We start from the raw sequence: 14716 nt of genomic DNA, 5'->3' as shown, positions 1-14716 counted from the left end.
AAAAAAAAGAGAGAGAGAAAAAAAGGTTACAAAATAGGGGCGGGGGGCTTAACACATGACATTAATGCAATTTGGATATGAATATAGCCTATGAGTGATGGCACTGACTAGAGCGGAGAGGGCACAATTTTATGCTTCATTCGCAATGGTTCATCAAGGGCAAATCATCCATACTCAGCCCATTGTGTCCTCACAGTCTCCTCTGGCAAAACTCTGTGGCTTCTGAATGAAAGTGGCTGTTAGTTTATAAGAACTTAATGATTTAATTATCACTTGAAACGGATTATCGAGACACTTGCACACTAATTATTTCCTTCATCCGCTGATGTTTTATAATTTGTCATGAAAAGCATTTTACACTCACAGAACCGGATAGTTTTTCTCCAATTTCTCGTCATTTATAGGATTAAGAAATATTATCATGTGGTGTATATATGAAGGTAAACAAATATAGGCTATTTTAAAATAGTAATGTTACCGCAATATCACGTATCGTTGCGCACAGGCTCACTTGTATTCTACACTGCACTTCAATCTAAATTATTTTAGATTAGATTATTTTATCATTATAGCTTCCTTGTTTTTTTCATCTTGTCTAATAGATTTGGTCTCAAGGAAATTAAGCCTGTGCTTATTACCGAAATAAATTAAAGATAAAAAATCCCAATTTATGCTTAGTTGTGTAAAAAATTACATGATCGATATGGATTTTCATGACACAGCAACATGTTTTCTGCGAGAGGGGAGTTCTTTTTGAATCCTGTTTTTCGTGTGTTTTCACACTTCTGCCTCAGAAAAGCCATCTGGTGCAGAAAAGCTGTTCAGAACATTGATATTGTAGCTACAGACTGTGGAAAAGCTGTGTTCTCAGTAACGAAAACAAATCTTGTGGAGACATTATAGTACAGGTCAAGCTAGGAAATAATGGGAACAGAGTTGAGAATATAAAAAAAAGTCACAAAGTGCCTGTGATAGTAATGTTACAAAGGCCCTGAGTTGTTTTACCGCTTATAATGCTTTACTTTATTTACTTGAAATTCACATAACACATGATTGTAAAGTTACTAGTTAATAACTTTAAGTCGACGACATCCCACCATTAATGTCAGTTTTATATTACACAGTTTCAGAGTCTGTTTCCCCCCATATGAGCAACCTAATCTCACTGGTGTGAATGGATCCTCAATTATTTAATAACAACAATCTATCGCTGTTAAAATAATAAGGATTTTAAAATGAGCACAAAAATCGTAATTTAATTCTATTGTAGTTTATGTTATTGTTTGTGTCATGCCACTAACGATAAAGCCACAATAGGACAGCCAAGACAAGCCTTACATGAAATATGTCATAATAATTATGCACATAATTAGGCACATGTTTTCCAATTATTCAGTTTTCTTTCAAGTCCAATAACCAGTAATATATTTTTTTTGATATTGCTCATAAACATATCTGAGTTTTCATGGCCCAGTTATTTGATACACATCAGTTTAAATTATGCCTAAACATGTATTAAAATTTATATTCGTGCAATAATCTGTCTTTTCATCAATAATGATCAAGTACAATCATTTGTAGGATGTAATCTTCTAAGTGAGTTTAAATGTGTTTTCAGAAACATGTTAAAATGTTCTGTGGACTGTTGACATGTTCATTAACAAAATAACAGATTAACAGCACACAGTTTGGTCAGTCCTCTGCTACAGGTGTGACCTTCAACCTCTCTGTTTGGTCATGCAGGTACTGTACTGTGATGCCCCCTTGTATGTGCTGTCACCTTGTAACTCTGTCTGGGTGCACATTGATGTACAGAGCTTTTTTGGAAATTGAGTAGATCAAGTGGGGGGGAGGGAAGACTCACAGCTATACCGCAGATACAGTTCATAGTGTGCAGATAATGAAACAAACACACAAACATATTCATACAGCAACGCACACATGGTGGACACATGCACACAAACACGCATGTGTGAGCGAGAAAAAAAAAAGAAAGCAACTGGGAGACAGAGGAGAACAAATCTGCTCCATTTACATGATTGGGTTTCATATCAAGCCCTTCACCCCGAAAGGTTTCCATACTTGTACATCTGATGCAACGTTCATGCTCCCAAAAACCTGACTCACACTCAGCTGTAAACAGAATGTCCCAGAGGGGAAAGATGAAATGACTTTATAACAGTTTATGTTTCATCTAATACAGTCAAACAAAATATCTAATTACTTTGAACTCTCTCGCCATATGTCAGCAGCATGATTTATGGCAGTGAACCAGACTTAATGATTACTTACCCGATTTTTAAACCTGCTGAAACAGTATATTTCTGTCTGTGCTATTCTTAGCTGGGAGCTGATGTTAGGTAATGATCTTGTAATGGAATAATGTTACAGCCTTTACACAGATTCACCTACTCAGTGAAAGGACGCAGGTTACTCTTGTGATTTCCAGGATGCACAACAATAACGCTCTGATGTTTAAGGACTTAATGTTCACCGCCATGCACCAGAACTGAAAGGTAATTGATTAATAATTTTATAGATAAAGCAGTGTAAGAGTGCCATTAAGCAGGATTCTGAATGCTATATGTGCCTCATTATTGTCTAATCTGTTTTCATCTATAGTGTAGCTCCAGGAAGTCTGCAACTGCTGTAAATAAAGATGGAATATAGTGTGTTTTATATTTCCACTGGCATGTTTGGAGGGCGGTTCCTGCTCTGGCCACAAGCATGATTTGATCTCCCTTTATTTCACAGACAAAAGTGTCCCCAGTTTTACTTTCTGTAATTGCTTTATTATAAGAACCATGCGCGGTCTCTTTTTTTACAACCTGGGATGGTCAGAGAGAGAGAGAGCTGTATTCCTCATTATTGAAGAGTTATTTACATGTCAGTTTTCTGGCACAGCGAGGGAGAGCTTTCCCCCTGACAGTAGGCCCACCTGCAGTGAATAAGAGAGCATTAAAACACACACACAGAGAAAAAAAAGCACTGGCATCATATTTTTCCTCCAGAAACACAAGTTACTTCTGTATTTACATAGTATAGTATTCAGCAAAATGACTGTAGGAAGAAGTCATTACTATTACTGACAGGAGTTAAAATATTTCAAATCAATGACAGTGGTAATTAAGAGTTAAATGAGAATTTCATTTAGCAGGTTTTCATTTCATTTCATGAAAGCTTTTATGTGTTTTATTTATTAGGAGCATAAATATATTCATTGACGGCAAAAAGACAAACTGCTTGTGATTAATCACTGTAAGTTCTTTTATATTGATAAATTATTATTTCTTTACTTTAAAAATGCTTAAAAATTAAATTAAGACTTTTAATTTAGCTGTTCACAGAGGGAAAAGTCTAAACAAACAAGTGAGATTTAATTGAATTCAGCCTTGTTGTTAATTACACACTGACACAAGCACACAATGCACATGGTTAATACATTTAAGGGAAGTTTAATTAAGACTAATACAAAGCACAGTATTCCAGTCAGGGGGAGAAAATGTCAGCAGACAGTCGGCAGCTTCTTCTTAAATATTTCTCATTGCCGGATACTTCTAAACTAAGAGTCTATTGACTCACAGCCGTGACTAATTTTTTAGGAAGCCCTGTGTAATTATGTTTTATTTTCTGAATTTTCCTGCTTTCTCAGTGAAATACATAAAGACATTGTCCTGATGGCACAATGAGTAAGACTGTTGTCACAGTCAATGACCTTGAAATGGCCCTTTAGTGTGTGCTGTTTTCGGATTGCCTTGCCTCCACCAACCGGACTTGTGAGATATTTGTGAATGTGGGGGTTAAAAGAAAACACAAGGACACGGAAGAGACATGAGCCCACATCCTCACTGCACTGACAACATTAAACTTTAGCCTCTCCAGTTCGGCTTTAGCCTGTGGCAAAGCAACTTGATTGAGGCCTTTGATGGGCATTAATACACCGTGGAGAGACGGCTTTGTTCAGGAATGGAAATGAACATAAAACGGAAAGCGGAACAGGAAGGAGAGAGGCCCACAAGCTGATCTTATTTAATTTCACATAAAAGAGACATTCCATCTTCACAGGGCTTGTTTGGGCATCTCATACTTTTTCGTATGAGATGCCCAAACAAGCCCCAGCCTCCCTAAACAAACTGGGGATCATATGTTATGTGTGCAGCAGTGATTTGTTGAGCGTTTCTGAAACACACTGTGGGCTAGCTTTCTTTTTCTTTTTTTTTCTTTTTTTAACACAGCAGAATTTAAAAAACACAGGACTGGAAAATCATTTCAGTGGCACTGTCCAAATCAACAGTGAGGAATGTTTTGAGCCACTACCTGGCATGATGTTGGTCAACCCTGCTCCACGGGAAAAACATCTGTAATTAGTCTCGACCACACTCTTTTTCAGTGTAAAGTAATGAGCCAAGCTGTGGTGAAGTGTTTCATCTCCATAACATGCAAATATCTACACTGTATCTGACTGAATCAAAGATTACTCTCCTGTCATATCCTATTACACTGTTTTCAGTGTGGGACAACAGCGCTGCACCAGCGTTTCATCAGATTCTTTGATGACTTGACTCAACCCAGTCTGTGCAAAGATTTAAAAAGTCAACAGTTTTTCTTTCATTTCACTTTTTTTGCAGTGAATCAAATGATTACTGGGCAAACTAAGAAGTAGACGTGCACTTTTATTACTATACTTTTAATATTATTTATTCTTATACACTGACCCTTCTAATGCTCATGTATTACTATATTTTCACCTGCTTTGTCATTGTATGTATCATAACATAATTATTCCTAATTATTTTTATTTTTTCAAAGCCATTAGTGACGTGAAGAGCACTGCGATAGAAAGTAAAGTTCAGAAGGAGTCAGTTGAGTAGAGCACTGGTTCTCAGATTTAATGATACAACCCACAGGACAAACGCAAAATGCTTCACAGATTTCCTTGTGATGAAGATTTGTACATAGGAAACAATAAGGTATACTGTATATCTGTAAATTTTCACTTGCAGATGTATTAAGTGCGTTGCAGGTGCAAATAGAATTCAAAGATTTCTGCTTGATTTATAACAATTTTTCTGTTTCCTTAAGTTAGAGATTTGTTGATTAGTGTGCTTACACTAATATATTCTAAGCCTTTCTTCAAAAACATTTCACTTCACACTCTTTACACTGAATATACTAACAGTGACTCTACAGCAGATTTAAGTCAGCAAAGTTATATCTTACTTATGGCAATCCGAAGATTTTATGGCATGTGAATACATTTCTGCAATTGCGCTCATATTTGCATGGTGGTATTTCACTCAGTTTAACTCTGTACTGACTTCATGTGTGATTGTTCATCTTGGATTTTGGCACAAAGGACAGTGATAACATACTGAGAGTAAAATGTCAGAGAAATTCTACACAGATGTATGAATGTGAACCATAGATCACAATAAATGTCGTCATTGTCTGATTCATAAAAAATAAGATTCAACGCGCTCAACTCACAATAATACTATGAAAGCTGGCTGGATCCTTAACGTAGTAAATAATTAAAAAGAAAGACTAAGACAGCACTCCAAATTGACTTTTTTAAATGTCACACACACATAATGAAAAACAGATATGTTTTCTATTTTATTACTGTATTACTGACCCCTCTTATATCAATGAAACAATTCAAAAACAACACCAAAGGGGAAGAATCACAATTTAGATACTATAGTTTATTCTAATTTCTACTTTTAGGAGGTTTCTAAATTAAATGTTTGTCTGCACTATTTTTATTTTATTTTTTATTTTTGTATCAGCCATTACTTTGATAAATTTGTAATTAATGTAGCCAAATCAACATTTTTTTCATAAACACACTGCTTTCAATTACAAATGTTCTTAACCTAAATTTCAACCCTTGTGTGTATTCTCTCCCTTTTTTCTTCACTAATTACCGGAGCTGCTGTGAAAGCAGAAACGGGTCTACAGTAAAGAAACAGAAGAACTGAACTGTAGTTTTCTAGAAGTGTTTGTTATCGAAGGTCATGCCTTAAGTTTGGAGTCCATGAATGCTCACCACACAAAAAAAAATCAACTTGTTAACAATATTGCACAAATAAATGTGTTACTGAAGTCACACTGAAGTCAAACATGCTGGCTACTTTAATTATTGGATTAGATAATGTCTTATCTGTCTCTTGTTTGTTCATTGTTTCTTCATAACTGTGTTTTATTTTATAGATCCATAGTGCTGTGCGGTAAACTGATGCTGGTGCATGTGTGGCTTATGTATATCTGGTTGTAGGTCTGGTTTGTCTCCCATTCACAGCAATACATAAAAAAATGTTTGCCACCATATCATCTTTCTGTGGATCTGACTGCGTGGCGCAGAACATACTGAATATACTGTTGCTTTGTTCATGTCCATGTCAGGTTGTTTGGTAGTGTGTTGTCAGCTCTATCACTATGTGAAGGATTTGCTCAATGTGTGAAACAGCTTCTCCTCCCTCTCTGTGTCCCTGCATTGATTGGTGGTAAGAACACACCTGCAGGTTCACACATCTACTGTATGGTCAATGTGAGTGAGGGTCTTCTGGGCGAGGATGAGCCGTGCCTCTGTCTGTTTGAAGCGCTGCAGAAGATTTTTATGCGCCGCTGAAATTGGTTTCACATGAGAGGGGGGGGGGACCAAACTGCGTCAGCATATTTTCTGATCAAATTAAATGAAGAAAGAAGGGAAAGAAAAGAAGAGCCAGTGGTTGCACTTATCTTGAATTTAATAAAAAGGCCTGAGGAGGTAAAGATAGAAAAATCATCTGTTCTCGCTTTCTTCATCCTTAATAAGAGTTTTGGTTGGTGTGTAATCTTGGTGTACACAGGCAGAGCAACAGTCTGCACCTCCATTATACACAGTGCCAGTGAAACATCTGCTGGACTTCCTGTGGAGGAGCTTTAAACATCTGGCGCCTTCTGACAGGCAGGTTCAAAGATAGAACAGGTAAACGCCCAGTGGGCCACAGTGTTTTGTTGGTTCAGAAGCACTAAATTTGATTTCCAAATGTGATTGCATAGTTCAATAAATGTGCTTGTGATATAAAATCAAATTTGAAGTCACTACTTTTATATTGATAACCTTTTTTTGGTTTTAAAACGATTGTTTTTGTTGTTGTACTCTTGGAGCAGTCTCTTTTCCTTAGTCGTCTGTGTTTGGGAATGCATTTGTTTGTACAGTTTATACCATATTTACTGTATGTGGAAGCATTTATGTGTATTCCATGCCAGTGCAGTGCAGTGTGGATCCTCAGATTGAGTTCAAGGTTATTATTTTCCATCTGCGTTCTGTAAAACACCTTGACTATTTTCAAGCTCTGCGGAACTTGTAGGAGGCCTGGAGATGGTGCCCAGCCCATCCAGCCCCTCAACATACACAGATCCACACAGATGAAAGTTTATTAGGATCTGCAAAAATGCATCCCATATGTGACTACCTCAAGAGTCTGGCATTGATCTTGGGATTCCTCCTTTACTGATATGATCAGTTGAGAGAATTATCCCGCTTCATCAAATTCAGAGCACACACACAGCACACAGCAGTGAGCGAGGTTTGAGTGTATGTGACCAAGGGTTAAGGTTGGCAGATTGCAGATTCTCACAAGCAGATAACCTCTGGAAGATATTACTGATCAAACTGAGCAGTGTCATTCAGTAGTCAGGGTGCTCTCACTGGGAGAGTGTGTGTTAGTAGTGCCATAGTACTACCATGCTGCACTGTTGCTGTTTTGATGAGTATTTGGAAGTGAGAAGCTGCAGGTAAAGCGTCATTACCAACATCAATGCATTTAAACTACCAGGGTGAGAAAAACACAAGCGCCTGCGGTGAGGTGTTTGGCTGCTTACGAGCTGGTAATTTAACCACGACCTTATTGTTCTGATTGATTTAAAAGAGTTCACGTTGAGAATCAAACTGTAAATGTGTAATCTTGTTAAAGAAACATTTGAGTGCAAAGGCCTGCTGTGATTTTGCACTTTGAGAAAATAAAAATGATATAGTGACTAGGAACATTTTATTTTGTTTTTTTCCATAATAAAAAGCCATAAATTCAGATTTGACTAAAATCAAACAACAGGAAGGAAGAGACGGGGATTGAACCACCAACCGTGCTGTCCAACTTTCTCTATGACCTGAGCTATAGCCAACTTCACAGTATGAAACTAATAACAAAGGGGCCAGCTCTCATGTTGCAGTACTCAACATTACAGTGCAGTTGCTCATAAGCACTGTCTCTGAAAAACAAGTACGCACTTTTAGAAAGTATGAGACAGAAAAAAACTGTTGCCATTCATCAAATTCTTGATTATTTTGCAATCACAATTGGTATGCTTGGTAACCTCTCTTGCCTATCGTGTGTGCCCCTATAATTTAGCTCCCAAGAGCGACTATGCTTGCTCTACTGGGCAGAAAACTTCAAGGGAGGTCTTCATTTGGCTATACAGTCTCTGGAAACCATGGCCTCAAATATGCTCCTCAGGGGATAATGACACATGAACATGGTGATTGCGCAGCTGACAACAGCAAATGTGATGGCAGTCTTTCAGACTGAGCTACTGTACATGTTCTCAAGGTCACAACCACCTTCAGACTGGTTCCTGTGAAAAACAATTAGTGCTTTCCATTTCTTAGTACGTTTATCTAAATTGGTGACCAACTTTCAGAGAGAACAATGTCAGTTGAGGAATAATTTGGAGCCATATTGATACTGAAAATTCAATTTTTAATGGTTAAATGTTTCATTTGTTTGTAGGACAATGGACTAAAAAACACGCAATCAGTCTTTCTAGGGTCAAACAAGATGTGCTGCCAATAAAACATGAGTAGTATACATTTTTACTATATGGTAAGTTAAAACAAGCAGTAGAGCCATGTGATACTAATGTGTACCAGTATGAAGAGACTTCTGAAACACGGCACTGGCACCTCACCCGACTCCAACCACTTCTGAGAGATAATGCTGTGCAAATAGGTTGCAGGCTGCAATCTAGAGGGAGACTGTATTCTGAATAAATTACACAAATGTCCAGCAATTTGTTGTCTCCCTCCCTACCACCCCGTATTTGCAAATGACCAGATGCTTGTTGGTTGATGCTGTCAGCTTTTTGGTTACAGTGGATCTCCTTCCATGCAGTTATGCAGTTTGTTGTTTTCGCATACTGTACATTTTCTTCTCTACTTTCTTTTGCATTGTTTTAAATAATAGTTTAGGCTTTCTAGACAGTCTAGACAGTTGAAAGTCTAAAAAGTTGACCATTGTGTTAAACCCAGCGCCACTTGCAGTGTATTCTGTGAAGGTCTGGTAAACCACACAAGGGTAGTTGCTGTCAAAAAACAGTTAAAGTATTCATTCTTTTAGGATAAGATTGACTTTCATTTACAGTCCAATGAAGTCAATTGTCTTCAATTCTGACCCAGTACACACTGGGCACTCTTGGGCCTATACAGCTAGATGTTTTCAAAGACACTAACTTAAGATCTCCTGCCTTACACAAGCCTCAACCTTGTACTCCACCATGAAACTCAAAAATGAAAGTTGATATAAAACCATAATGTATCTGGCTTAGTTTTATGAGGTTTTCCAACCAATTTGTTTCAATAGCAAAATTGTTATATCAGAAACCCTTATTGGTTTATAATAGTGTAGACATACGAAACAAGCCACTGTGTTTAGATGATGATCGACCACTGATTTCCATATTTTCATATTTCTGTAATCTTATTAAGCAAAGAACCCTCCATTTATCCCTTTTAAAGTTGCATTAAGTGATTTTTAGTGCTCAATGACAAATTGTAACCTACAGTATATTCTTATGGATAATTGGTCAGCAAACACTTGCCAACATACACATTCAGCAGAAACAAGGCAACATGGGCCTGAGTCTTCTGTTAGATGTAAGTCCTAAATGATACTTCAACTACTGGTTTTGGGCCTGATAAAAATATCTGTATCTCTGTGGTTCGCTAGTTTCTCTACCATCTCATGATGGGTGAGTAGTGAGGAAGCGACTTTTCTGAGCCGATTTGGGGAGAGTGACTGCCTCAATCCCACAGAAGGCTGGTGAGAGTCGAACCAAAACAATGAGCCAAAAATATCTCATTGGCTGAATATGCAAAGAGCTGTGTACATTCTTAGTGGGATTGGAAGGACAAGTAGTCACTGACTGATCAAATTATAGATGTAAAATGTTGTGTAATGTGCCCTCAAGTTATGTAAACCCAATAACATAATAATCAAATAATCCAAACGGGCTGTTGCAATTAGCTTGAAAATGTGGTGCATCCATTGATGAAAACAAGAACATAGTACATCTTAGTAATGTAGCTTCTGAATAACTATTTGAGAGACTCATGTTCTCAAGTTTTTTACCTTGATGTATGTGCAGTAGCATGTAGAGAGTGTGGAATGCAGGGAGGAGAGCAAAGTTCCTTCGTGTTCTTCCTTACTGCAACCTTTCCATTTTTCTCTTGTGTACTTTGTGACAGCCATATAGAAGTACTCATAAAAAACTGAATGCAAAACAAAAAAAAAGTTGACAGCACTATTTATAGCCAGAACATCTGCCAAGCGGTGTTCCACACTTAGTCATTGCTCAGGTGTTCGCTAGAAGTGTTTACCTCTGTCCTTCAGTCACTGACATTATTACAGATCAACACAAACACAGGATTTTACTGTGTTCTCTGGCATACATGGTTCTCTAATGGACTTGATTATAAAATGCAATGAGGATTGAAGGGACAAAAGTTATAGATTTTATACAGTGCTTCAACACTTTGCAATTGAACTGTATTTTAACATTTATAGGCTGAAAATTTATTTATATTTCTTTGTGTTACATAAAAACCTTTTCAAAAAAGGGGTCACCTGACATCTAGTGGGTTTTTTTAAGACAGTGACAGATGTGGACTGTCATGAACATCACTTTTTCTCTTTTACTGATGCACGCTGGCTGATCTTGTGCAAGCAGAGTAAAGAGAAACACAAGCAGGTGGTGGTAAAAAAGTTCCTCAAACAGGAGTCCAACGGAGAAAAAAAAAAAGGCATGATTCTCCCAGAAGCCACATTCTCTGGGACAATGTCTCTGTGATAAAAGTCTGTGATCTCCCAGCTCAACCTCTGACCCTGACAGTATTTTGATTAGAGGAGGCAGGATCCTGTGCATCCTTAGTGTTTAATCTCTGAGCCTCAGTCAGAGGTGGACAGGGGGTATTGTGTGGAGTGCTGGAGCGGACCCTCCTGTGTTTATTTTGGTGGGCAGATAGGAGTCTCGCAGCAAGGTGCTCGCTGTCATCACTGTGACCTACGAACTCAGGCCGCTGGACATCACCAAGACTCCAGAGAAGAGGGCAACAGCAGCATGTGGGACGTTCAGTTAGAGGTCAAAGGGCAGGGATGCTGCTGCTGAACATGTGCACAGATGTCAAGCAATAGCCTCACTGAATTTTCTTTCACGTATAAGAAATTTTCTCACAAAAGTTTAGAGTAGCCAGCTAATTTTAAAAAGCAGGTGGCACAGAGAAATGCCAGAAAATGTCCAGATGAGGCTGAAGTGAAGTGGGAGTGATAAAATATTAAATAGGCACATACAAACACATGAGCATGCTTCGTTAATATGAGCACACAAATTTCCTTATTCAAAAGCATTTTTGTGCAAAATATACCCTTAAATCAGTTATTTTATAATTTGGGATATCTTTAAAGACCCCTAAACTCAAAAATGTGTTTTGCTCATTGCTACTTAACTTGGATATGTGACCTTCACTGTTGATGTATGTGCAGAGTTCGACACTAGAAGGCTGTTGTAATGGCAAACATCTTAAAGTTGGGTTTTTCCTTTAACATCTATTTCAATCTCCTATTGTTTTTACCACATAGAGAGTGCGGTTGCATTATGTCAAACTTGCAGCCTTGTTTCCAAGAAGAAATCCTGAGAGAGTTCATCGTTCACTGTTGCTTAGAATTTATTGCAAAATAAACATAACACAAAAATAAGATGCAGTTGTTTCAGTATCCTTCATTTTTAACTGTAGTGCTGCAGATGCCGCTCACCAGCAGATGCATTCACAGAGCTAAGGCTGACGTCAAAGACCCACTTTCTCCCCCCGCCATGCACCATGCACACCAACTTATAGGAGCACCCTCACCGCCTGTGGAGGGTGCACACTTTGCTTACAAACACAAATATAGAAAAAATCAGTAAATTGCATAAATAGACATAAACTTAAATGCGGCTCCTACAGCTGTTTTCAAAGTAATCTGCTGAAAGTGAAAAGTTTCTTAGTTGACCTTAAATCTCAGTTTAAGATATGTATGTACAGGCTGAAAAGCCAATCTTGGTCCAAATTACACAGGTGTGATGTGAAAATTTGGACCCTCCAGCACATGTATGCTGAGACTAGACTTTTTATATTAGCCACAAATTGTCATTCAAAGCAGAGTATTTTTATATGTGTTAAACATGTCTGGAGGGCATTTTTAAATCTTGTATTTTTTCTCTCTCTTTTCTTTCTCTTTATTTCCTTTTTCATAAACTTACATCATTTTTAAGTTTGGATGACAAATTAGATCCATTTCATGCATTTATACCTTTTCCTTTTACTGTCCAGGTTAACAATGATCATAGCCTTTCTCAGCATACACTGGGTAGAAATCAACCTCTGTTAGTTTGGTCAGGTCCATTACATGGTGTACAGACACACGAACAACCAGAACCAGTGTGCCAACCAGTTTGTTGTACATGTAGCCTCAGTTATTATATATTATATTTTTTCTATAATGCAGAAATTATGATTTTGGATGAATAAATTTTAATAGATTTTCTGTATCAGCTTGCATTGGTCTCTACATGAAACAATCTTATGGTGCCACACAGTAAACTGTTTATCAAAAGCTTTGACGTTGTGACTCTGGATCATACTAACCTTTTTAGTGTATTACTGTTCATTTTGATTTTGATTAACAAACATTAAGCTACATTAAACATGTTTATGTGGTAATTACACGAGGGTAAAATGCGTTTGATTCTAGTTACACAGACAGAGAGTATGAACAAGGAATAAATAACTCTGTCATGAAATAAGTAATGATAACAAAGGCAGTCACGGCTCTTGCATTTATTTGGATTGAAATTTGGTTTCTTCTGTTGCATCATGAGCTGCAATTACTGATTTGTTGATCGGCTGCACCACAGAGACACCACAACATTTTAAGATTCAAAGCTGCAGTATATAACATTGTTCATATTCAGAGATTGTGTTTTGTTTGCACTGTGGGGAAGAATTTGACTGATAAACAATGGAAGAACAGAACTAAAGTTTTTTTTCTGTCTCTCTCAAAGGTACAGTATATACTCTGTAGCTCTCAGGGGTTGAGGCTTATACTGTATCTCTAGTAGTTTGTCAATGAGATTATGCTGTCTCATAAAAATGTTGGTTCATTTTTGCATCAGCCTCAGGAAATCCTCATGTCAGCTACAGGACATATGTTTTATCCTCACCTTCTATCATGTTCTAGAGAGAGCAAGCTTTTGATAAGAAGCACTGCAGCAATGAATAGTTATGATTAATCAAGATTAATAAAGTTTTCAAACTCTGACTGAATATTTTGTCCAACCACTGTGTCTGTGCTGTTACTTGACTCAAACAAAGACCAGAAACACACTGGTTCTGTACCCAGAACTGTCCTAAAGGGTTAAGAAACCTTTTTTTCAAAGTTAGATACCATCATACGAACTTTTTTAGTATTTCAAAAATAGATGAGAACTCGTATATGAGTCCAAAAAGTCTGTTTATGAACAGTGTGAGTTTTTAAGTAAGATGTTTATCCTCACAAAACATTGTTTCAGTGTCCAACACAAATAAGAAGTATGCTGGAGCTGCCCTGTCACAAGAATGAACAAACAAACAATAAAAAAAAATGTATCATAACTTAATTTCTTACATTTTCATTAGTCAGATAGATTTCAAAAAATAAATCAACATTAATTAAATACTGGAGTTTATGTTTCCAGGTTTTGACGTCAATCTTGAGTCACAGCTCCTATGACGAGGATGGCTGGTGAACTACCGAGGGACTGAGCAGCGCAACAGCATCGATGACCAGCAGTGAAACTTGAGTGACCTTTTTAGCAAAGGTCAGCACCAAGAGAAAACAGAGAGAGCCCTCACTGGTCTAATATCCTGGAATGTCCTGGAAGCTGTGGGGAAAAAAAACAGTCCTTTCAAACAGGATCCTAATCAGAGTCATGTTCTTTATTCAATTTGAGAGGACATACGCACAGATGCAGATGCCCTTTCTGAAGATGCTCATTCATTCATTTTAGGAAGTTTGAGGAATCACACAAGAATGAATGGTTACTATTTCTGTCACATATAATGTCTGCGTGTTCGTAAGTCAGTCCTATGGCCCTTCCTTCAAACCAATCTTATGATGTTTAGTGTTAAGAGGAAAGATTCAGAGAACTAAGAAATGAAACAAAACAGACATCTTATTCATTCATACATTAATTTTTCACCACACGTACACCTTGTCTTCTTGGAATTTGTATTTGTGGTTGTATTTGTGTGTTGCCATTATTACATGGTACAAGACACTATGAGAAGAAAAAAATGTGAAATAAAAGAATACATCTACAGTGCCAAGTGCAAAATATGAAAAGTGTTGTTTGTTTGTTTTCTATGAGCACAATGGTTCAC

Source organism: Thunnus maccoyii, chromosome 1 (genome assembly GCF_910596095.1).
Source record: "Thunnus maccoyii chromosome 1, fThuMac1.1, whole genome shotgun sequence".
Lineage (NCBI taxonomy): Eukaryota > Metazoa > Chordata > Actinopteri > Scombriformes > Scombridae > Thunnus > Thunnus maccoyii.
The sequence above is the reverse complement of the archived record's forward strand: the minus strand, read 5'-3'. Positions refer to the sequence as shown.